Genomic DNA, 21,860 nt, shown 5'->3' with positions numbered 1-21,860 from the left:
CCCGCAGTGGAAGGGCCTAAATGCTTGCAGCGTGTGCGCTCCACATGTGGGAGTGACACACGGTGGTACGGGCCGATATGGCAACAGGCGACCGTCGAAAACATCGCAAAAGCAAGTGCCGGAAGGAACGACAATTCACGAGAGCAATCGTCAACAGCCCAGTACTAGCGTCCATGTCGAAGAGTAAACGGCGACTCCCATTTGACCGCCGCTAGCTGCCAGGGCGGTGCAGAAGCCGTGCGGCCGCCCCACAGCAGCGCCAGGCCGGCGCGAGCTACACCGGCGCGAGGCCGGCGCGAGCTACACCTAGCCGAGTGCTTACATCGTCCACCGCCTACTGCATATGTGTGTGTACACACGTATTCTGCGTGCGTGCGGCGGCGACGACGACGTTCGCGAGGAGCTAAGGTTATAACTCCAAAAAATTTAATTAAAATTATCTGTGGCCGGACCATAAGAGACGCCAACGAGGCATCTGAAGGCACTGTTGTGTGCCCCCATAAATTGCCAGCCTGGTGTAATGCGGCTGCAAGAGGGGTCCGGCTAAAGGCAAAAAAAAAAAAAAAAAAATTGAATACTTGCGATAATCTAAAATTAATTTAAAGAGTACGTGGTGTGTAAGCAGCTAACTACTGGGCACATCGACAACTACGACAAGTTTTGCTATCAGCGGAATATCTGACCACTGCAGAATATTAACCCATTTCAGGCTGTGTTTTAATTAATTTTAGGTGGGCCGATCCCGGCGGTACTGCAATGCCGGGCCAACCCGCGACAGAGGTGGAGCAAGCCCCTAGCACTCCGTCATGAGCCAAAAATGAGTTTAATATTCTGGTCCTGCGATGCAGGACGTATCAGATATTAAGCTGATAAGAACAGATACTACACTTTGATCTTAGCCAAAAGGCCGAGAAGCGATAAGGAAAACCCGCAGTGGAAGGGCCTAAATGCTTGCAGCGTGTGCGCTCCACATGTGGGAGTGACACACGGTGGTACGGGCCGATATGGCAACAGGCGACCGTCGAAAACATCGCAAAAGCAAGTGCCGGAAGGAACGACAATTCACGAGAGCAATCGTCAACAGCCCAGTACTAGCGTCCATGTCGAAGAGTAAACGGCGACTCCCATTTGACCGCCGCTAGCTGCCAGGGCGGTGCAGAAGCCGTGCGGCCGCCCCACAGCAGCGCCAGGCCGGCGCGAGCTACACCGGCGCGAGGCCGGCGCGAGCTACACCTAGCCGAGTGCTTACATCGTCCACCGCCTACTGCATATGTGTGTGTACACACGTATTCTGCGTGCGTGCGGCGGCGACGACGACGTTCGCGAGGAGCTAAGGTTATAACTCCAAAAAATTTAATTAAAATTATCTGTGGCCGGACCATAAGAGACGCCAACGAGGCATCTGAAGGCACTGTTGTGTGCCCCCATAAATTGCCAGCCTGGTGTAATGCGGCTGCAAGAGGGGTCCGGCTAAAGGCAAAAAAAAAAAAAAAAAAAATTGAATACTTGCGATAATCTAAAATTAATTTAAAGAGTACGTGGTGTGTGAGCAGCTAACTACTGGGCACATCGACAACTACGACAAGTTTTGCTATCAGCGGAATATCTGACCACTGCAGAATATTAACCCATTTCAGGCTGTGTTTTAATTAATTTTAGGTGGGCCGATCCCGGCGGTACTGCAATGCCGGGCCAACCCGCGACAGAGGTGGAGCAAGCCCCTAGCACTCCGTCATGAGCCAAAAATGAGTTTAATATTCTGGTCCTGCGATGCAGGACGTATCAGATATTAAGCTGATAAGAACAGATACTACACTTTGATCTTAGCCAAAAGGCCGAGAAGCGATAAGGAAAACCCGCAGTGGAAGGGCCTAAATGCTTGCAGCGTGTGCGCTCCACATGTGGGAGTGACACACGGTGGTACGGGCCGATATGGCAACAGGCGACCGTCGAAAACATCGCAAAAGCAAGTGCCGGAAGGAACGACAATTCACGAGAGCAATCGTCAACAGCCCAGTACTAGCGTCCATGTCGAAGAGTAAACGGCGACTCCCATTTGACCGCCGCTAGCTGCCAGGGCGGTGCAGAAGCCGTGCGGCCGCCCCACAGCAGCGCCAGGCCGGCGCGAGCTACACCGGCGCGAGGCCGGCGCGAGCTACACCTAGCCGAGTGCTTACATCGTCCACCGCCTACTGCATATGTGTGTGTACACACGTATTCTGCGTGCGTGCGGCGGCGACGACGACGTTCGCGAGGAGCTAAGGTTATAACTCCAAAAAATTTAATTAAAATTATCTGTGGCCGGACCATAAGAGACGCCAACGAGGCATCTGAAGGCACTGTTGTGTGCCCCCATAAATTGCCAGCCTGGTGTAATGCGGCTGCAAGAGGGGTCCGGCTAAAGGCAAAAAAAAAAAAAAAAAAAATTGAATACTTGCGATAATCTAAAATTAATTTAAAGAGTACGTGGTGTGTAAGCAGCTAACTACTGGGCACATCGACAACTACGACAAGTTTTGCTATCAGCGGAATATCTGACCACTGCAGAATATTAACCCATTTCAGGCTGTGTTTTAATTAATTTTAGGTGGGCCGATCCCGGCGGTACTGCAATGCCGGGCCAACCCGCGACAGAGGTGGAGCAAGCCCCTAGCACTCCGTCATGAGCCAAAAATGAGTTTAATATTCTGGTCCTGCGATGCAGGACGTATCAGATATTAAGCTGATAAGAACAGATACTACACTTTGATCTTAGCCAAAAGGCCGAGAAGCGATAAGGAAAACCCGCAGTGGAAGGGCCTAAATGCTTGCAGCGTGTGCGCTCCACATGTGGGAGTGACACACGGTGGTACGGGCCGATATGGCAACAGGCGACCGTCGAAAACATCGCAAAAGCAAGTGCCGGAAGGAACGACAATTCACGAGAGCAATCGTCAACAGCCCAGTACTAGCGTCCATGTCGAAGAGTAAACGGCGACTCCCATTTGACCGCCGCTAGCTGCCAGGGCGGTGCAGAAGCCGTGCGGCCGCCCCACAGCAGCGCCAGGCCGGCGCGAGCTACACCGGCGCGAGGCCGGCGCGAGCTACACCTAGCCGAGTGCTTACATCGTCCACCGCCTACTGCATATGTGTGTGTACACACGTATTCTGCGTGCGTGCGGCGGCGACGACGACGTTCGCGAGGAGCTAAGGTTATAACTCCAAAAAATTTAATTAAAATTATCTGTGGCCGGACCATAAGAGACGCCAACGAGGCATCTGAAGGCACTGTTGTGTGCCCCCATAAATTGCCAGCCTGGTGTAATGCGGCTGCAAGAGGGGTCCGGCTAAAGGCAAAAAAAAAAAAAAAAAAAATTGAATACTTGCGATAATCTAAAATTAATTTAAAGAGTACGTGGTGTGTAAGCAGCTAACTACTGGGCACATCGACAACTACGACAAGTTTTGCTATCAGCGGAATATCTGACCACTGCAGAATATTAACCCATTTCAGGCTGTGTTTTAATTAATTTTAGGTGGGCCGATCCCGGCGGTACTGCAATGCCGGGCCAACCCGCGACAGAGGTGGAGCAAGCCCCTAGCACTCCGTCATGAGCCAAAAATGAGTTTAATATTCTGGTCCTGCGATGCAGGACGTATCAGATATTAAGCTGATAAGAACAGATACTACACTTTGATCTTAGCCAAAAGGCCGAGAAGCGATAAGGAAAACCCGCAGTGGAAGGGCCTAAATGCTTGCAGCGTGTGCGCTCCACATGTGGGAGTGACACACGGTGGTACGGGCCGATATGGCAACAGGCGACCGTCGAAAACATCGCAAAAGCAAGTGCCGGAAGGAACGACAATTCACGAGAGCAATCGTCAACAGCCCAGTACTAGCGTCCATGTCGAAGAGTAAACGGCGACTCCCATTTGACCGCCGCTAGCTGCCAGGGCGGTGCAGAAGCCGTGCGGCCGCCCCACAGCAGCGCCAGGCCGGCGCGAGCTACACCGGCGCGAGGCCGGCGCGAGCTACACCTAGCCGAGTGCTTACATCGTCCACCGCCTACTGCATATGTGTGTGTACACACGTATTCTGCGTGCGTGCGGCGGCGACGACGACGTTCGCGAGGAGCTAAGGTTATAACTCCAAAAAATTTAATTAAAATTATCTGTGGCCGGACCATAAGAGACGCCAACGAGGCATCTGAAGGCACTGTTGTGTGCCCCCATAAATTGCCAGCCTGGTGTAATGCGGCTGCAAGAGGGGTCCGGCTAAAGGCAAAAAAAAAAAAAAAAAAAATTGAATACTTGCGATAATCTAAAATTAATTTAAAGAGTACGTGGTGTGTAAGCAGCTAACTACTGGGCACATCGACAACTACGACAAGTTTTGCTATCAGCGGAATATCTGACCACTGCAGAATATTAACCCATTTCAGGCTGTGTTTTAATTAATTTTAGGTGGGCCGATCCCGGCGGTACTGCAATGCCGGGCCAACCCGCGACAGAGGTGGAGCAAGCCCCTAGCACTCCGTCATGAGCCAAAAATGAGTTTAATATTCTGGTCCTGCGATGCAGGACGTATCAGATATTAAGCTGATAAGAACAGATACTACACTTTGATCTTAGCCAAAAGGCCGAGAAGCGATAAGGAAAACCCGCAGTGGAAGGGCCTAAATGCTTGCAGCGTGTGCGCTCCACATGTGGGAGTGACACACGGTGGTACGGGCCGATATGGCAACAGGCGACCGTCGAAAACATCGCAAAAGCAAGTGCCGGAAGGAACGACAATTCACGAGAGCAATCGTCAACAGCCCAGTACTAGCGTCCATGTCGAAGAGTAAACGGCGACTCCCATTTGACCGCCGCTAGCTGCCAGGGCGGTGCAGAAGCCGTGCGGCCGCCCCACAGCAGCGCCAGGCCGGCGCGAGCTACACCGGCGCGAGGCCGGCGCGAGCTACACCTAGCCGAGTGCTTACATCGTCCACCGCCTACTGCATATGTGTGTGTACACACGTATTCTGCGTGCGTGCGGCGGCGACGACGACGTTCGCGAGGAGCTAAGGTTATAACTCCAAAAAATTTAATTAAAATTATCTGTGGCCGGACCATAAGAGACGCCAACGAGGCATCTGAAGGCACTGTTGTGTGCCCCCATAAATTGCCAGCCTGGTGTAATGCGGCTGCAAGAGGGGTCCGGCTAAAGGCAAAAAAAAAAAAAAAAAAAATTGAATACTTGCGATAATCTAAAATTAATTTAAAGAGTACGTGGTGTGTAAGCAGCTAACTACTGGGCACATCGACAACTACGACAAGTTTTGCTATCAGCGGAATATCTGACCACTGCAGAATATTAACCCATTTCAGGCTGTGTTTTAATTAATTTTAGGTGGGCCGATCCCGGCGGTACTGCAATGCCGGGCCAACCCGCGACAGAGGTGGAGCAAGCCCCTAGCACTCCGTCATGAGCCAAAAATGAGTTTAATATTCTGGTCCTGCGATGCAGGACGTATCAGATATTAAGCTGATAAGAACAGATACTACACTTTGATCTTAGCCAAAAGGCCGAGAAGCGATAAGGAAAACCCGCAGTGGAAGGGCCTAAATGCTTGCAGCGTGTGCGCTCCACATGTGGGAGTGACACACGGTGGTACGGGCCGATATGGCAACAGGCGACCGTCGAAAACATCGCAAAAGCAAGTGCCGGAAGGAACGACAATTCACGAGAGCAATCGTCAACAGCCCAGTACTAGCGTCCATGTCGAAGAGTAAACGGCGACTCCCATTTGACCGCCGCTAGCTGCCAGGGCGGTGCAGAAGCCGTGCGGCCGCCCCACAGCAGCGCCAGGCCGGCGCGAGCTACACCGGCGCGAGGCCGGCGCGAGCTACACCTAGCCGAGTGCTTACATCGTCCACCGCCTACTGCATATGTGTGTGTACACACGTATTCTGCGTGCGTGCGGCGGCGACGACGACGTTCGCGAGGAGCTAAGGTTATAACTCCAAAAAATTTAATTAAAATTATCTGTGGCCGGACCATAAGAGACGCCAACGAGGCATCTGAAGGCACTGTTGTGTGCCCCCATAAATTGCCAGCCTGGTGTAATGCGGCTGCAAGAGGGGTCCGGCTAAAGGCAAAAAAAAAAAAAAAAAAAATTGAATACTTGCGATAATCTAAAATTAATTTAAAGAGTACGTGGTGTGTGAGCAGCTAACTACTGGGCACATCGACAACTACGACAAGTTTTGCTATCAGCGGAATATCTGACCACTGCAGAATATTAACCCATTTCAGGCTGTGTTTTAATTAATTTTAGGTGGGCCGATCCCGGCGGTACTGCAATGCCGGGCCAACCCGCGACAGAGGTGGAGCAAGCCCCTAGCACTCCGTCATGAGCCAAAAATGAGTTTAATATTCTGGTCCTGCGATGCAGGACGTATCAGATATTAAGCTGATAAGAACAGATACTACACTTTGATCTTAGCCAAAAGGCCGAGAAGCGATAAGGAAAACCCGCAGTGGAAGGGCCTAAATGCTTGCAGCGTGTGCGCTCCACATGTGGGAGTGACACACGGTGGTACGGGCCGATATGGCAACAGGCGACCGTCGAAAACATCGCAAAAGCAAGTGCCGGAAGGAACGACAATTCACGAGAGCAATCGTCAACAGCCCAGTACTAGCGTCCATGTCGAAGAGTAAACGGCGACTCCCATTTGACCGCCGCTAGCTGCCAGGGCGGTGCAGAAGCCGTGCGGCCGCCCCACAGCAGCGCCAGGCCGGCGCGAGCTACACCGGCGCGAGGCCGGCGCGAGCTACACCTAGCCGAGTGCTTACATCGTCCACCGCCTACTGCATATGTGTGTGTACACACGTATTCTGCGTGCGTGCGGCGGCGACGACGACGTTCGCGAGGAGCTAAGGTTATAACTCCAAAAAATTTAATTAAAATTATCTGTGGCCGGACCATAAGAGACGCCAACGAGGCATCTGAAGGCACTGTTGTGTGCCCCCATAAATTGCCAGCCTGGTGTAATGCGGCTGCAAGAGGGGTCCGGCTAAAGGCAAAAAAAAAAAAAAAAAAAATTGAATACTTGCGATAATCTAAAATTAATTTAAAGAGTACGTGGTGTGTAAGCAGCTAACTACTGGGCACATCGACAACTACGACAAGTTTTGCTATCAGCGGAATATCTGACCACTGCAGAATATTAACCCATTTCAGGCTGTGTTTTAATTAATTTTAGGTGGGCCGATCCCGGCGGTACTGCAATGCCGGGCCAACCCGCGACAGAGGTGGAGCAAGCCCCTAGCACTCCGTCATGAGCCAAAAATGAGTTTAATATTCTGGTCCTGCGATGCAGGACGTATCAGATATTAAGCTGATAAGAACAGATACTACACTTTGATCTTAGCCAAAAGGCCGAGAAGCGATAAGGAAAACCCGCAGTGGAAGGGCCTAAATGCTTGCAGCGTGTGCGCTCCACATGTGGGAGTGACACACGGTGGTACGGGCCGATATGGCAACAGGCGACCGTCGAAAACATCGCAAAAGCAAGTGCCGGAAGGAACGACAATTCACGAGAGCAATCGTCAACAGCCCAGTACTAGCGTCCATGTCGAAGAGTAAACGGCGACTCCCATTTGACCGCCGCTAGCTGCCAGGGCGGTGCAGAAGCCGTGCGGCCGCCCCACAGCAGCGCCAGGCCGGCGCGAGCTACACCGGCGCGAGGCCGGCGCGAGCTACACCTAGCCGAGTGCTTACATCGTCCACCGCCTACTGCATATGTGTGTGTACACACGTATTCTGCGTGCGTGCGGCGGCGGCGACGACGACGTTCGCGAGGAGCTAAGGTTATAACTCCAAAAAATTTAATTAAAATTATCTGTGGCCGGACCATAAGAGACGCCAACGAGGCATCTGAAGGCACTGTTGTGTGCCCCCATAAATTGCCAGCCTGGTGTAATGCGGCTGCAAGAGGGGTCCGGCTAAAGGCAAAAAAAAAACAAAAAAAAAATTGAATACTTGCGATAATCTAAAATTAATTTAAAGAGTACGTGGTGTGTAAGCAGCTAACTACTGGGCACATCGACAACTACGACAAGTTTTGCTATCAGCGGAATATCTGACCACTGCAGAATATTAACCCATTTCAGGCTGTGTTTTAATTAATTTTAGGTGGGCCGATCCCGGCGGTACTGCAATGCCGGGCCAACCCGCGACAGAGGTGGAGCAAGCCCCTAGCACTCCGTCATGAGCCAAAAATGAGTTTAATATTCTGGTCCTGCGATGCAGGACGTATCAGATATTAAGCTGATAAGAACAGATACTACACTTTGATCTTAGCCAAAAGGCCGAGAAGCGATAAGGAAAACCCGCAGTGGAAGGGCCTAAATGCTTGCAGCGTGTGCGCTCCACATGTGGGAGTGACACACGGTGGTACGGGCCGATATGGCAACAGGCGACCGTCGAAAACATCGCAAAAGCAAGTGCCGGAAGGAACGACAATTCACGAGAGCAATCGTCAACAGCCCAGTACTAGCGTCCATGTCGAAGAGTAAACGGCGACTCCCATTTGACCGCCGCTAGCTGCCAGGGCGGTGCAGAAGCCGTGCGGCCGCCCCACAGCAGCGCCAGGCCGGCGCGAGCTACACCGGCGCGAGGCCGGCGCGAGCTACACCTAGCCGAGTGCTTACATCGTCCACCGCCTACTGCATATGTGTGTGTACACACGTATTCTGCGTGCGTGCGGCGGCGACGACGACGTTCGCGAGGAGCTAAGGTTATAACTCCAAAAAATTTAATTAAAATTATCTGTGGCCGGACCATAAGAGACGCCAACGAGGCATCTGAAGGCACTGTTGTGTGCCCCCATAAATTGCCAGCCTGGTGTAATGCGGCTGCAAGAGGGGTCCGGCTAAAGGCAAAAAAAAAAAAAAAAAAAATTGAATACTTGCGATAATCTAAAATTAATTTAAAGAGTACGTGGTGTGTAAGCAGCTAACTACTGGGCACATCGACAACTACGACAAGTTTTGCTATCAGCGGAATATCTGACCACTGCAGAATATTAACCCATTTCAGGCTGTGTTTTAATTAATTTTAGGTGGGCCGATCCCGGCGGTACTGCAATGCCGGGCCAACCCGCGACAGAGGTGGAGCAAGCCCCTAGCACTCCGTCATGAGCCAAAAATGAGTTTAATATTCTGGTCCTGCGATGCAGGACGTATCAGATATTAAGCTGATAAGAACAGATACTACACTTTGATCTTAGCCAAAAGGCCGAGAAGCGATAAGGAAAACCCGCAGTGGAAGGGCCTAAATGCTTGCAGCGTGTGCGCTCCACATGTGGGAGTGACACACGGTGGTACGGGCCGATATGGCAACAGGCGACCGTCGAAAACATCGCAAAAGCAAGTGCCGGAAGGAACGACAATTCACGAGAGCAATCGTCAACAGCCCAGTACTAGCGTCCATGTCGAAGAGTAAACGGCGACTCCCATTTGACCGCCGCTAGCTGCCAGGGCGGTGCAGAAGCCGTGCGGCCGCCCCACAGCAGCGCCAGGCCGGCGCGAGCTACACCGGCGCGAGGCCGGCGCGAGCTACACCTAGCCGAGTGCTTACATCGTCCACCGCCTACTGCATATGTGTGTGTACACACGTATTCTGCGTGCGTGCGGCGGCGACGACGACGTTCGCGAGGAGCTAAGGTTATAACTCCAAAAAATTTAATTAAAATTATCTGTGGCCGGACCATAAGAGACGCCAACGAGGCATCTGAAGGCACTGTTGTGTGCCCCCATAAATTGCCAGCCTGGTGTAATGCGGCTGCAAGAGGGGTCCGGCTAAAGGCAAAAAAAAAAAAAAAAAAAATTGAATACTTGCGATAATCTAAAATTAATTTAAAGAGTACGTGGTGTGTAAGCAGCTAACTACTGGGCACATCGACAACTACGACAAGTTTTGCTATCAGCGGAATATCTGACCACTGCAGAATATTAACCCATTTCAGGCTGTGTTTTAATTAATTTTAGGTGGGCCGATCCCGGCGGTACTGCAATGCCGGGCCAACCCGCGACAGAGGTGGAGCAAGCCCCTAGCACTCCGTCATGAGCCAAAAATGAGTTTAATATTCTGGTCCTGCGATGCAGGACGTATCAGATATTAAGCTGATAAGAACAGATACTACACTTTGATCTTAGCCAAAAGGCCGAGAAGCGATAAGGAAAACCCGCAGTGGAAGGGCCTAAATGCTTGCAGCGTGTGCGCTCCACATGTGGGAGTGACACACGGTGGTACGGGCCGATATGGCAACAGGCGACCGTCGAAAACATCGCAAAAGCAAGTGCCGGAAGGAACGACAATTCACGAGAGCAATCGTCAACAGCCCAGTACTAGCGTCCATGTCGAAGAGTAAACGGCGACTCCCATTTGACCGCCGCTAGCTGCCAGGGCGGTGCAGAAGCCGTGCGGCCGCCCCACAGCAGCGCCAGGCCGGCGCGAGCTACACCGGCGCGAGGCCGGCGCGAGCTACACCTAGCCGAGTGCTTACATCGTCCACCGCCTACTGCATATGTGTGTGTACACACGTATTCTGCGTGCGTGCGGCGGCGACGACGACGTTCGCGAGGAGCTAAGGTTATAACTCCAAAAAATTTAATTAAAATTATCTGTGGCCGGACCATAAGAGACGCCAACGAGGCATCTGAAGGCACTGTTGTGTGCCCCCATAAATTGCCAGCCTGGTGTAATGCGGCTGCAAGAGGGGTCCGGCTAAAGGCAAAAAAAAAAAAAAAAAAAATTGAATACTTGCGATAATCTAAAATTAATTTAAAGAGTACGTGGTGTGTAAGCAGCTAACTACTGGGCACATCGACAACTACGACAAGTTTTGCTATCAGCGGAATATCTGACCACTGCAGAATATTAACCCATTTCAGGCTGTGTTTTAATTAATTTTAGGTGGGCCGATCCCGGCGGTACTGCAATGCCGGGCCAACCCGCGACAGAGGTGGAGCAAGCCCCTAGCACTCCGTCATGAGCCAAAAATGAGTTTAATATTCTGGTCCTGCGATGCAGGACGTATCAGATATTAAGCTGATAAGAACAGATACTACACTTTGATCTTAGCCAAAAGGCCGAGAAGCGATAAGGAAAACCCGCAGTGGAAGGGCCTAAATGCTTGCAGCGTGTGCGCTCCACATGTGGGAGTGACACACGGTGGTACGGGCCGATATGGCAACAGGCGACCGTCGAAAACATCGCAAAAGCAAGTGCCGGAAGGAACGACAATTCACGAGAGCAATCGTCAACAGCCCAGTACTAGCGTCCATGTCGAAGAGTAAACGGCGACTCCCATTTGACCGCCGCTAGCTGCCAGGGCGGTGCAGAAGCCGTGCGGCCGCCCCACAGCAGCGCCAGGCCGGCGCGAGCTACACCGGCGCGAGGCCGGCGCGAGCTACACCTAGCCGAGTGCTTACATCGTCCACCGCCTACTGCATATGTGTGTGTACACACGTATTCTGCGTGCGTGCGGCGGCGACGACGACGTTCGCGAGGAGCTAAGGTTATAACTCCAAAAAATTTAATTAAAATTATCTGTGGCCGGACCATAAGAGACGCCAACGAGGCATCTGAAGGCACTGTTGTGTGCCCCCATAAATTGCCAGCCTGGTGTAATGCGGCTGCAAGAGGGGTCCGGCTAAAGGCAAAAAAAAAAAAAAAAAAAATTGAATACTTGCGATAATCTAAAATTAATTTAAAGAGTACGTGGTGTGTAAGCAGCTAACTACTGGGCACATCGACAACTACGACAAGTTTTGCTATCAGCGGAATATCTGACCACTGCAGAATATTAACCCATTTCAGGCTGTGTTTTAATTAATTTTAGGTGGGCCGATCCCGGCGGTACTGCAATGCCGGGCCAACCCGCGACAGAGGTGGAGCAAGCCCCTAGCACTCCGTCATGAGCCAAAAATGAGTTTAATATTCTGGTCCTGCGATGCAGGACGTATCAGATATTAAGCTGATAAGAACAGATACTACACTTTGATCTTAGCCAAAAGGCCGAGAAGCGATAAGGAAAACCCGCAGTGGAAGGGCCTAAATGCTTGCAGCGTGTGCGCTCCACATGTGGGAGTGACACACGGTGGTACGGGCCGATATGGCAACAGGCGACCGTCGAAAACATCGCAAAAGCAAGTGCCGGAAGGAACGACAATTCACGAGAGCAATCGTCAACAGCCCAGTACTAGCGTCCATGTCGAAGAGTAAACGGCGACTCCCATTTGACCGCCGCTAGCTGCCAGGGCGGTGCAGAAGCCGTGCGGCCGCCCCACAGCAGCGCCAGGCCGGCGCGAGCTACACCGGCGCGAGGCCGGCGCGAGCTACACCTAGCCGAGTGCTTACATCGTCCACCGCCTACTGCATATGTGTGTGTACACACGTATTCTGCGTGCGTGCGGCGGCGACGACGACGTTCGCGAGGAGCTAAGGTTATAACTCCAAAAAATTTAATTAAAATTATCTGTGGCCGGACCATAAGAGACGCCAACGAGGCATCTGAAGGCACTGTTGTGTGCCCCCATAAATTGCCAGCCTGGTGTAATGCGGCTGCAAGAGGGGTCCGGCTAAAGGCAAAAAAAAAAAAAAAAAAAATTGAATACTTGCGATAATCTAAAATTAATTTAAAGAGTACGTGGTGTGTAAGCAGCTAACTACTGGGCACATCGACAACTACGACAAGTTTTGCTATCAGCGGAATATCTGACCACTGCAGAATATTAACCCATTTCAGGCTGTGTTTTAATTAATTTTAGGTGGGCCGATCCCGGCGGTACTGCAATGCCGGGCCAACCCGCGACAGAGGTGGAGCAAGCCCCTAGCACTCCGTCATGAGCCAAAAATGAGTTTAATATTCTGGTCCTGCGATGCAGGACGTATCAGATATTAAGCTGATAAGAACAGATACTACACTTTGATCTTAGCCAAAAGGCCGAGAAGCGATAAGGAAAACCCGCAGTGGAAGGGCCTAAATGCTTGCAGCGTGTGCGCTCCACATGTGGGAGTGACACACGGTGGTACGGGCCGATATGGCAACAGGCGACCGTCGAAAACATCGCAAAAGCAAGTGCCGGAAGGAACGACAATTCACGAGAGCAATCGTCAACAGCCCAGTACTAGCGTCCATGTCGAAGAGTAAACGGCGACTCCCATTTGACCGCCGCTAGCTGCCAGGGCGGTGCAGAAGCCGTGCGGCCGCCCCACAGCAGCGCCAGGCCGGCGCGAGCTACACCGGCGCGAGGCCGGCGCGAGCTACACCTAGCCGAGTGCTTACATCGTCCACCGCCTACTGCATATGTGTGTGTACACACGTATTCTGCGTGCGTGCGGCGGCGGCGACGACGACGTTCGCGAGGAGCTAAGGTTATAACTCCAAAAAATTTAATTAAAATTATCTGTGGCCGGACCATAAGAGACGCCAACGAGGCATCTGAAGGCACTGTTGTGTGCCCCCATAAATTGCCAGCCTGGTGTAATGCGGCTGCAAGAGGGGTCCGGCTAAAGGCAAAAAAAAAAAAAAAAAAAATTGAATACTTGCGATAATCTAAAATTAATTTAAAGAGTACGTGGTGTGTAAGCAGCTAACTACTGGGCACATCGACAACTACGACAAGTTTTGCTATCAGCGGAATATCTGACCACTGCAGAATATTAACCCATTTCAGGCTGTGTTTTAATTAATTTTAGGTGGGCCGATCCCGGCGGTACTGCAATGCCGGGCCAACCCGCGACAGAGGTGGAGCAAGCCCCTAGCACTCCGTCATGAGCCAAAAATGAGTTTAATATTCTGGTCCTGCGATGCAGGACGTATCAGATATTAAGCTGATAAGAACAGATACTACACTTTGATCTTAGCCAAAAGGCCGAGAAGCGATAAGGAAAACCCGCAGTGGAAGGGCCTAAATGCTTGCAGCGTGTGCGCTCCACATGTGGGAGTGACACACGGTGGTACGGGCCGATATGGCAACAGGCGACCGTCGAAAACATCGCAAAAGCAAGTGCCGGAAGGAACGACAATTCACGAGAGCAATCGTCAACAGCCCAGTACTAGCGTCCATGTCGAAGAGTAAACGGCGACTCCCATTTGACCGCCGCTAGCTGCCAGGGCGGTGCAGAAGCCGTGCGGCCGCCCCACAGCAGCGCCAGGCCGGCGCGAGCTACACCGGCGCGAGGCCGGCGCGAGCTACACCTAGCCGAGTGCTTACATCGTCCACCGCCTACTGCATATGTGTGTGTACACACGTATTCTGCGTGCGTGCGGCGGCGACGACGACGTTCGCGAGGAGCTAAGGTTATAACTCCAAAAAATTTAATTAAAATTATCTGTGGCCGGACCATAAGAGACGCCAACGAGGCATCTGAAGGCACTGTTGTGTGCCCCCATAAATTGCCAGCCTGGTGTAATGCGGCTGCAAGAGGGGTCCGGCTAAAGGCAAAAAAAAAAAAAAAAAAAATTGAATACTTGCGATAATCTAAAATTAATTTAAAGAGTACGTGGTGTGTAAGCAGCTAACTACTGGGCACATCGACAACTACGACAAGTTTTGCTATCAGCGGAATATCTGACCACTGCAGAATATTAACCCATTTCAGGCTGTGTTTTAATTAATTTTAGGTGGGCCGATCCCGGCGGTACTGCAATGCCGGGCCAACCCGCGACAGAGGTGGAGCAAGCCCCTAGCACTCCGTCATGAGCCAAAAATGAGTTTAATATTCTGGTCCTGCGATGCAGGACGTATCAGATATTAAGCTGATAAGAACAGATACTACACTTTGATCTTAGCCAAAAGGCCGAGAAGCGATAAGGAAAACCCGCAGTGGAAGGGCCTAAATGCTTGCAGCGTGTGCGCTCCACATGTGGGAGTGACACACGGTGGTACGGGCCGATATGGCAACAGGCGACCGTCGAAAACATCGCAAAAGCAAGTGCCGGAAGGAACGACAATTCACGAGAGCAATCGTCAACAGCCCAGTACTAGCGTCCATGTCGAAGAGTAAACGGCGACTCCCATTTGACCGCCGCTAGCTGCCAGGGCGGTGCAGAAGCCGTGCGGCCGCCCCACAGCAGCGCCAGGCCGGCGCGAGCTACACCGGCGCGAGGCCGGCGCGAGCTACACCTAGCCGAGTGCTTACATCGTCCACCGCCTACTGCATATGTGTGTGTACACACGTATTCTGCGTGCGTGCGGCGGCGACGACGACGTTCGCGAGGAGCTAAGGTTATAACTCCAAAAAATTTAATTAAAATTATCTGTGGCCGGACCATAAGAGACGCCAACGAGGCATCTGAAGGCACTGTTGTGTGCCCCCATAAATTGCCAGCCTGGTGTAATGCGGCTGCAAGAGGGGTCCGGCTAAAGGCAAAAAAAAAAAAAAAAAAAATTGAATACTTGCGATAATCTAAAATTAATTTAAAGAGTACGTGGTGTGTAAGCAGCTAACTACTGGGCACATCGACAACTACGACAAGTTTTGCTATCAGCGGAATATCTGACCACTGCAGAATATTAACCCATTTCAGGCTGTGTTTTAATTAATTTTAGGTGGGCCGATCCCGGCGGTACTGCAATGCCGGGCCAACCCGCGACAGAGGTGGAGCAAGCCCCTAGCACTCCGTCATGAGCCAAAAATGAGTTTAATATTCTGGTCCTGCGATGCAGGACGTATCAGATATTAAGCTGATAAGAACAGATACTACACTTTGATCTTAGCCAAAAGGCCGAGAAGCGATAAGGAAAACCCGCAGTGGAAGGGCCTAAATGCTTGCAGCGTGTGCGCTCCACATGTGGGAGTGACACACGGTGGTACGGGCCGATATGGCAACAGGCGACCGTCGAAAACATCGCAAAAGCAAGTGCCGGAAGGAACGACAATTCACGAGAGCAATCGTCAACAGCCCAGTACTAGCGTCCATGTCGAAGAGTAAACGGCGACTCCCATTTGACCGCCGCTAGCTGCCAGGGCGGTGCAGAAGCCGTGCGGCCGCCCCACAGCAGCGCCAGGCCGGCGCGAGCTACACCGGCGCGAGGCCGGCGCGAGCTACACCTAGCCGAGTGCTTACATCGTCCACCGCCTACTGCATATGTGTGTGTACACACGTATTCTGCGTGCGTGCGGCGGCGACGACGACGTTCGCGAGGAGCTAAGGTTATAACTCCAAAAAATTTAATTAAAATTATCTGTGGCCGGACCATAAGAGACGCCAACGAGGCATCTGAAGGCACTGTTGTGTGCCCCCATAAATTGCCAGCCTGGTGTAATGCGGCTGCAAGAGGGGTCCGGCTAAAGGCAAAAAAAAAAAAAAAAAAAATTGAATACTTGCGATAATCTAAAATTAATTTAAAGAGTACGTGGTGTGTAAGCAGCTAACTACTGGGCACATCGACAACTACGACAAGTTTTGCTATCAGCGGAATATCTGACCACTGCAGAATATTAACCCATTTCAGGCTGTGTTTTAATTAATTTTAGGTGGGCCGATCCCGGCGGTACTGCAATGCCGGGCCAACCCGCGACAGAGGTGGAGCAAGCCCCTAGCACTCCGTCATGAGCCAAAAATGAGTTTAATATTCTGGTCCTGCGATGCAGGACGTATCAGATATTAAGCTGATAAGAACAGATACTACACTTTGATCTTAGCCAAAAGGCCGAGAAGCGATAAGGAAAACCCGCAGTGGAAGGGCCTAAATGCTTGCAGCGTGTGCGCTCCACATGTGGGAGTGACACACGGTGGTACGGGCCGATATGGCAACAGGCGACCGTCGAAAACATCGCAAAAGCAAGTGCCGGAAGGAACGACAATTCACGAGAGCAATCGTCAACAGCCCAGTACTAGCGTCCATGTCGAAGAGTAAACGGCGACTCCCATTTGACCGCCGCTAGCTGCCAGGGCGGTGCAGAAGCCGTGCGGCCGCCCCACAGCAGCGCCAGGCCGGCGCGAGCTACACCGGCGCGAGGCCGGCGCGAGCTACACCTAGCCGAGTGCTTACATCGTCCACCGCCTACTGCATATGTGTGTGTACACACGTATTCTGCGTGCGTGCGGCGGCGACGACGACGTTCGCGAGGAGCTAAGGTTATAACTCCAAAAAATTTAATTAAAATTATCTGTGGCCGGACCATAAGAGACGCCAACGAGGCATCTGAAGGCACTGTTGTGTGCCCCCATAAATTGCCAGCCTGGTGTAATGCGGCTGCAAGAGGGGTCCGGCTAAAGGCAAAAAAAAAAAAAAAAAAAATTGAATACTTGCGATAATCTAAAATTAATTTAAAGAGTACGTGGTGTGTAAGCAGCTAACTACTGGGCACATCGACAACTACGACAAGTTTTGCTATCAGCGGAATATCTGACCACTGCAGAATATTAACCCATTTCAGGCTGTGTTTTAATTAATTTTAGGTGGGCCGATCCCGGCGGTACTGCAATGCCGGGCCAACCCGCGACAGAGGTGGAGCAAGCCCCTAGCACTCCGTCATGAGCCAAAAATGAGTTTAATATTCTGGTCCTGCGATGCAGGACGTATCAGATATTAAGCTGATAAGAACAGATACTACACTTTGATCTTAGCCAAAAGGCCGAGAAGCGATAAGGAAAACCCGCAGTGGAAGGGCCTAAATGCTTGCAGCGTGTGCGCTCCACATGTGGGAGTGACACACGGTGGTACGGGCCGATATGGCAACAGGCGACCGTCGAAAACATCGCAAAAGCAAGTGCCGGAAGGAACGACAATTCACGAGAGCAATCGTCAACAGCCCAGTACTAGCGTCCATGTCGAAGAGTAAACGGCGACTCCCATTTGACCGCCGCTAGCTGCCAGGGCGGTGCAGAAGCCGTGCGGCCGCCCCACAGCAGCGCCAGGCCGGCGCGAGCTACACCGGCGCGAGGCCGGCGCGAGCTACACCTAGCCGAGTGCTTACATCGTCCACCGCCTACTGCATATGTGTGTGTACACACGTATTCTGCGTGCGTGCGGCGGCGACGACGACGTTCGCGAGGAGCTAAGGTTATAACTCCAAAAAATTTAATTAAAATTATCTGTGGCCGGACCATAAGAGACGCCAACGAGGCATCTGAAGGCACTGTTGTGTGCCCCCATAAATTGCCAGCCTGGTGTAATGCGGCTGCAAGAGGGGTCCGGCTAAAGGCAAAAAAAAAAAAAAAAAAAATTGAATACTTGCGATAATCTAAAATTAATTTAAAGAGTACGTGGTGTGTAAGCAGCTAACTACTGGGCACATCGACAACTACGACAAGTTTTGCTATCAGCGGAATATCTGACCACTGCAGAATATTAACCCATTTCAGGCTGTGTTTTAATTAATTTTAGGTGGGCCGATCCCGGCGGTACTGCAATGCCGGGCCAACCCGCGACAGAGGTGGAGCAAGCCCCTAGCACTCCGTCATGAGCCAAAAATGAGTTTAATATTCTGGTCCTGCGATGCAGGACGTATCAGATATTAAGCTGATAAGAACAGATACTACACTTTGATCTTAGCCAAAAGGCCGAGAAGCGATAAGGAAAACCCGCAGTGGAAGGGCCTAAATGCTTGCAGCGTGTGCGCTCCACATGTGGGAGTGACACACGGTGGTACGGGCCGATATGGCAACAGGCGACCGTCGAAAACATCGCAAAAGCAAGTGCCGGAAGGAACGACAATTCACGAGAGCAATCGTCAACAGCCCAGTACTAGCGTCCATGTCGAAGAGTAAACGGCGACTCCCATTTGACCGCCGCTAGCTGCCAGGGCGGTGCAGAAGCCGTGCGGCCGCCCCACAGCAGCGCCAGGCCGGCGCGAGCTACACCGGCGCGAGGCCGGCGCGAGCTACACCTAGCCGAGTGCTTACATCGTCCACCGCCTACTGCATATGTGTGTGTACACACGTATTCTGCGTGCGTGCGGCGGCGACGACGACGTTCGCGAGGAGCTAAGGTTATAACTCCAAAAAATTTAATTAAAATTATCTGTGGCCGGACCATAAGAGACGCCAACGAGGCATCTGAAGGCACTGTTGTGTGCCCCCATAAATTGCCAGCCTGGTGTAATGCGGCTGCAAGAGGGGTCCGGCTAAAGGCAAAAAAAAAAAAAAAAAAAATTGAATACTTGCGATAATCTAAAATTAATTTAAAGAGTACGTGGTGTGTAAGCAGCTAACTACTGGGCACATCGACAACTACGACAAGTTTTGCTATCAGCGGAATATCTGACCACTGCAGAATATTAACCCATTTCAGGCTGTGTTTTAATTAATTTTAGGTGGGCCGATCCCGGCGGTACTGCAATGCCGGGCCAACCCGCGACAGAGGTGGAGCAAGCCCCTAGCACTCCGTCATGAGCCAAAAATGAGTTTAATATTCTGGTCCTGCGATGCAGGACGTATCAGATATTAAGCTGATAAGAACAGATACTACACTTTGATCTTAGCCAAAAGGCCGAGAAGCGATAAGGAAAACCCGCAGTGGAAGGGCCTAAATGCTTGCAGCGTGTGCGCTCCACATGTGGGAGTGACACACGGTGGTACGGGCCGATATGGCAACAGGCGACCGTCGAAAACATCGCAAAAGCAAGTGCCGGAAGGAACGACAATTCACGAGAGCAATCGTCAACAGCCCAGTACTAGCGTCCATGTCGAAGAGTAAACGGCGACTCCCATTTGACCGCCGCTAGCTGCCAGGGCGGTGCAGAAGCCGTGCGGCCGCCCCACAGCAGCGCCAGGCCGGCGCGAGCTACACCGGCGCGAGGCCGGCGCGAGCTACACCTAGCCGAGTGCTTACATCGTCCACCGCCTACTGCATATGTGTGTGTACACACGTATTCTGCGTGCGTGCGGCGGCGACGACGACGTTCGCGAGGAGCTAAGGTTATAACTCCAAAAAATTTAATTAAAATTATCTGTGGCCGGACCATAAGAGACGCCAACGAGGCATCTGAAGGCACTGTTGTGTGCCCCCATAAATTGCCAGCCTGGTGTAATGCGGCTGCAAGAGGGGTCCGGCTAAAGGCAAAAAAAAAAAAAAAAAAAATTGAATACTTGCGATAATCTAAAATTAATTTAAAGAGTACGTGGTGTGTAAGCAGCTAACTACTGGGCACATCGACAACTACGACAAGTTTTGCTATCAGCGGAATATCTGACCACTGCAGAATATTAACCCATTTCAGGCTGTGTTTTAATTAATTTTAGGTGGGCCGATCCCGGCGGTACTGCAATGCCGGGCCAACCCGCGACAGAGGTGGAGCAAGCCCCTAGCACTCCGTCATGAGCCAAAAATGAGTTTAATATTCTGGTCCTGCGATGCAGGACGTATCAGATATTAAGCTGATAAGAACAGATACTACACTTTGATCTTAGCCAAAAGGCCGAGAAGCGATAAGGAAAACCCGCAGTGGAAGGGCCTAAATGCTTGCAGCGTGTGCGCTCCACATGTGGGAGTGACACACGGTGGTACGGGCCGATATGGCAACAGGCGACCGTCGAAAACATCGCAAAAGCAAGTGCCGGAAGGAACGACAATTCACGAGAGCAATCGTCAACAGCCCAGTACTAGCGTCCATGTCGAAGAGTAAACGGCGACTCCCATTTGACCGCCGCTAGCTGCCAGGGCGGTGCAGAAGCCGTGCGGCCGCCCCACAGCAGCGCCAGGCCGGCGCGAGCTACACCGGCGCGAGGCCGGCGCGAGCTACACCTAGCCGAGTGCTTACATCGTCCACCGCCTACTGCATATGTGTGTGTACACACGTATTCTGCGTGCGTGCGGCGGCGGCGACGACGACGTTCGCGAGGAGCTAAGGTTATAACTCCAAAAAATTTAATTAAAATTATCTGTGGCCGGACCATAAGAGACGCCAACGAGGCATCTGAAGGCACTGTTGTGTGCCCCCATAAATTGCCAGCCTGGTGTAATGCGGCTGCAAGAGGGGTCCGGCTAAAGGCAAAAAAAAAAAAAAAAAAAATTGAATACTTGCGATAATCTAAAATTAATTTAAAGAGTACGTGGTGTGTAAGCAGCTAACTACTGGGCACATCGACAACTACGACAAGTTTTGCTATCAGCGGAATATCTGACCACTGCAGAATATTAACCCATTTCAGGCTGTGTTTTAATTAATTTTAGGTGGGCCGATCCCGGCGGTACTGCAATGCCGGGCCAACCCGCGACAGAGGTGGAGCAAGCCCCTAGCACTCCGTCATGAGCCAAAAATGAGTTTAATATTCTGGTCCTGCGATGCAGGACGTATCAGATATTAAGCTGATAAGAACAGATACTACACTTTGATCTTAGCCAAAAGGCCGAGAAGCGATAAGGAAAACCCGCAGTGGAAGGGCCTAAATGCTTGCAGCGTGTGCGCTCCACATGTGGGAGTGACACACGGTGGTACGGGCCGATATGGCAACAGGCGACCGTCGAAAACATCGCAAAAGCAAGTGCCGGAAGGAACGACAATTCACGAGAGCAATCGTCAACAGCCCAGTACTAGCGTCCATGTCGAAGAGTAAACGGCGACTCCCATTTGACCGCCGCTAGCTGCCAGGGCGGTGCAGAAGCCGTGCGGCCGCCCCACAGCAGCGCCAGGCCGGCGCGAGCTACACCGGCGCGAGGCCGGCGCGAGCTACACCTAGCCGAGTGCTTACATCGTCCACCGCCTACTGCATATGTGTGTGTACACACGTATTCTGCGTGCGTGCGGCGGCGACGACGACGTTCGCGAGGAGCTAAGGTTATAACTCCAAAAAATTTAATTAAAATTATCTGTGGCCGGACCATAAGAGACGCCAACGAGGCATCTGAAGGCACTGTTGTGTGCCCCCATAAATTG

General features: G+C 51.8%; 23 non-coding genes across 23 annotated transcripts; all 23 read right to left on the bottom strand.

Annotated features, from left to right (window-relative positions):
• Positions 1-726: 726 nt before the first annotated feature.
• LOC126204173 (U2 spliceosomal RNA) lies at positions 727-919 on the bottom strand. The gene has a single exon (XR_007540464.1). It is a non-coding gene; the product is annotated as a U2 spliceosomal RNA (small nuclear RNA).
• Positions 920-1,654: 735 nt separating this feature from the next.
• On the bottom strand, positions 1,655-1,847 carry LOC126204167 (U2 spliceosomal RNA). Its single transcript, XR_007540463.1, has one exon. It is a non-coding gene; the product is annotated as a U2 spliceosomal RNA (small nuclear RNA).
• A 735-nt stretch (positions 1,848-2,582) lies between these two features.
• LOC126204160 (U2 spliceosomal RNA) lies at positions 2,583-2,775 on the bottom strand. The gene has a single exon (XR_007540462.1). It is a non-coding gene; the product is annotated as a U2 spliceosomal RNA (small nuclear RNA).
• Positions 2,776-3,510: 735 nt separating this feature from the next.
• Positions 3,511-3,703, bottom strand: LOC126204152 (U2 spliceosomal RNA). Its single transcript, XR_007540461.1, has one exon. It is a non-coding gene; the product is annotated as a U2 spliceosomal RNA (small nuclear RNA).
• Positions 3,704-4,438: 735 nt separating this feature from the next.
• Positions 4,439-4,631, bottom strand: LOC126204144 (U2 spliceosomal RNA). The gene has a single exon (XR_007540460.1). It is a non-coding gene; the product is annotated as a U2 spliceosomal RNA (small nuclear RNA).
• A 735-nt stretch (positions 4,632-5,366) lies between these two features.
• On the bottom strand, positions 5,367-5,559 carry LOC126204137 (U2 spliceosomal RNA). Its single transcript, XR_007540459.1, has one exon. It is a non-coding gene; the product is annotated as a U2 spliceosomal RNA (small nuclear RNA).
• Positions 5,560-6,294: 735 nt separating this feature from the next.
• LOC126204128 (U2 spliceosomal RNA) lies at positions 6,295-6,487 on the bottom strand. Its single transcript, XR_007540458.1, has one exon. It is a non-coding gene; the product is annotated as a U2 spliceosomal RNA (small nuclear RNA).
• A 735-nt stretch (positions 6,488-7,222) lies between these two features.
• On the bottom strand, positions 7,223-7,415 carry LOC126204120 (U2 spliceosomal RNA). The gene has a single exon (XR_007540457.1). It is a non-coding gene; the product is annotated as a U2 spliceosomal RNA (small nuclear RNA).
• Positions 7,416-8,154: 739 nt separating this feature from the next.
• Positions 8,155-8,347, bottom strand: LOC126204113 (U2 spliceosomal RNA). The gene has a single exon (XR_007540456.1). It is a non-coding gene; the product is annotated as a U2 spliceosomal RNA (small nuclear RNA).
• Positions 8,348-9,082: 735 nt separating this feature from the next.
• LOC126204105 (U2 spliceosomal RNA) lies at positions 9,083-9,275 on the bottom strand. Its single transcript, XR_007540455.1, has one exon. It is a non-coding gene; the product is annotated as a U2 spliceosomal RNA (small nuclear RNA).
• A 735-nt stretch (positions 9,276-10,010) lies between these two features.
• On the bottom strand, positions 10,011-10,203 carry LOC126204090 (U2 spliceosomal RNA). Its single transcript, XR_007540454.1, has one exon. It is a non-coding gene; the product is annotated as a U2 spliceosomal RNA (small nuclear RNA).
• Positions 10,204-10,938: 735 nt separating this feature from the next.
• LOC126204082 (U2 spliceosomal RNA) lies at positions 10,939-11,131 on the bottom strand. Its single transcript, XR_007540453.1, has one exon. It is a non-coding gene; the product is annotated as a U2 spliceosomal RNA (small nuclear RNA).
• Positions 11,132-11,866: 735 nt separating this feature from the next.
• Positions 11,867-12,059, bottom strand: LOC126204074 (U2 spliceosomal RNA). Its single transcript, XR_007540452.1, has one exon. It is a non-coding gene; the product is annotated as a U2 spliceosomal RNA (small nuclear RNA).
• Positions 12,060-12,794: 735 nt separating this feature from the next.
• On the bottom strand, positions 12,795-12,987 carry LOC126204067 (U2 spliceosomal RNA). Its single transcript, XR_007540451.1, has one exon. It is a non-coding gene; the product is annotated as a U2 spliceosomal RNA (small nuclear RNA).
• A 738-nt stretch (positions 12,988-13,725) lies between these two features.
• Positions 13,726-13,918, bottom strand: LOC126204059 (U2 spliceosomal RNA). The gene has a single exon (XR_007540450.1). It is a non-coding gene; the product is annotated as a U2 spliceosomal RNA (small nuclear RNA).
• A 735-nt stretch (positions 13,919-14,653) lies between these two features.
• LOC126204051 (U2 spliceosomal RNA) lies at positions 14,654-14,846 on the bottom strand. Its single transcript, XR_007540449.1, has one exon. It is a non-coding gene; the product is annotated as a U2 spliceosomal RNA (small nuclear RNA).
• A 735-nt stretch (positions 14,847-15,581) lies between these two features.
• LOC126204044 (U2 spliceosomal RNA) lies at positions 15,582-15,774 on the bottom strand. Its single transcript, XR_007540448.1, has one exon. It is a non-coding gene; the product is annotated as a U2 spliceosomal RNA (small nuclear RNA).
• Positions 15,775-16,509: 735 nt separating this feature from the next.
• On the bottom strand, positions 16,510-16,702 carry LOC126204036 (U2 spliceosomal RNA). Its single transcript, XR_007540447.1, has one exon. It is a non-coding gene; the product is annotated as a U2 spliceosomal RNA (small nuclear RNA).
• Positions 16,703-17,437: 735 nt separating this feature from the next.
• On the bottom strand, positions 17,438-17,630 carry LOC126204028 (U2 spliceosomal RNA). Its single transcript, XR_007540446.1, has one exon. It is a non-coding gene; the product is annotated as a U2 spliceosomal RNA (small nuclear RNA).
• A 735-nt stretch (positions 17,631-18,365) lies between these two features.
• On the bottom strand, positions 18,366-18,558 carry LOC126204021 (U2 spliceosomal RNA). Its single transcript, XR_007540445.1, has one exon. It is a non-coding gene; the product is annotated as a U2 spliceosomal RNA (small nuclear RNA).
• Positions 18,559-19,293: 735 nt separating this feature from the next.
• LOC126204004 (U2 spliceosomal RNA) lies at positions 19,294-19,486 on the bottom strand. Its single transcript, XR_007540444.1, has one exon. It is a non-coding gene; the product is annotated as a U2 spliceosomal RNA (small nuclear RNA).
• A 735-nt stretch (positions 19,487-20,221) lies between these two features.
• Positions 20,222-20,414, bottom strand: LOC126203997 (U2 spliceosomal RNA). Its single transcript, XR_007540443.1, has one exon. It is a non-coding gene; the product is annotated as a U2 spliceosomal RNA (small nuclear RNA).
• Positions 20,415-21,152: 738 nt separating this feature from the next.
• LOC126203991 (U2 spliceosomal RNA) lies at positions 21,153-21,345 on the bottom strand. Its single transcript, XR_007540442.1, has one exon. It is a non-coding gene; the product is annotated as a U2 spliceosomal RNA (small nuclear RNA).
• Positions 21,346-21,860: the final 515 nt, after the last annotated feature.

This window comes from Schistocerca nitens, chromosome 1 (genome assembly GCF_023898315.1).
Source record: "Schistocerca nitens isolate TAMUIC-IGC-003100 chromosome 1, iqSchNite1.1, whole genome shotgun sequence".
NCBI lineage: Eukaryota > Metazoa > Arthropoda > Insecta > Orthoptera > Acrididae > Schistocerca > Schistocerca nitens.
This window is presented reverse-complemented; position numbering and strand designations above follow the sequence as displayed.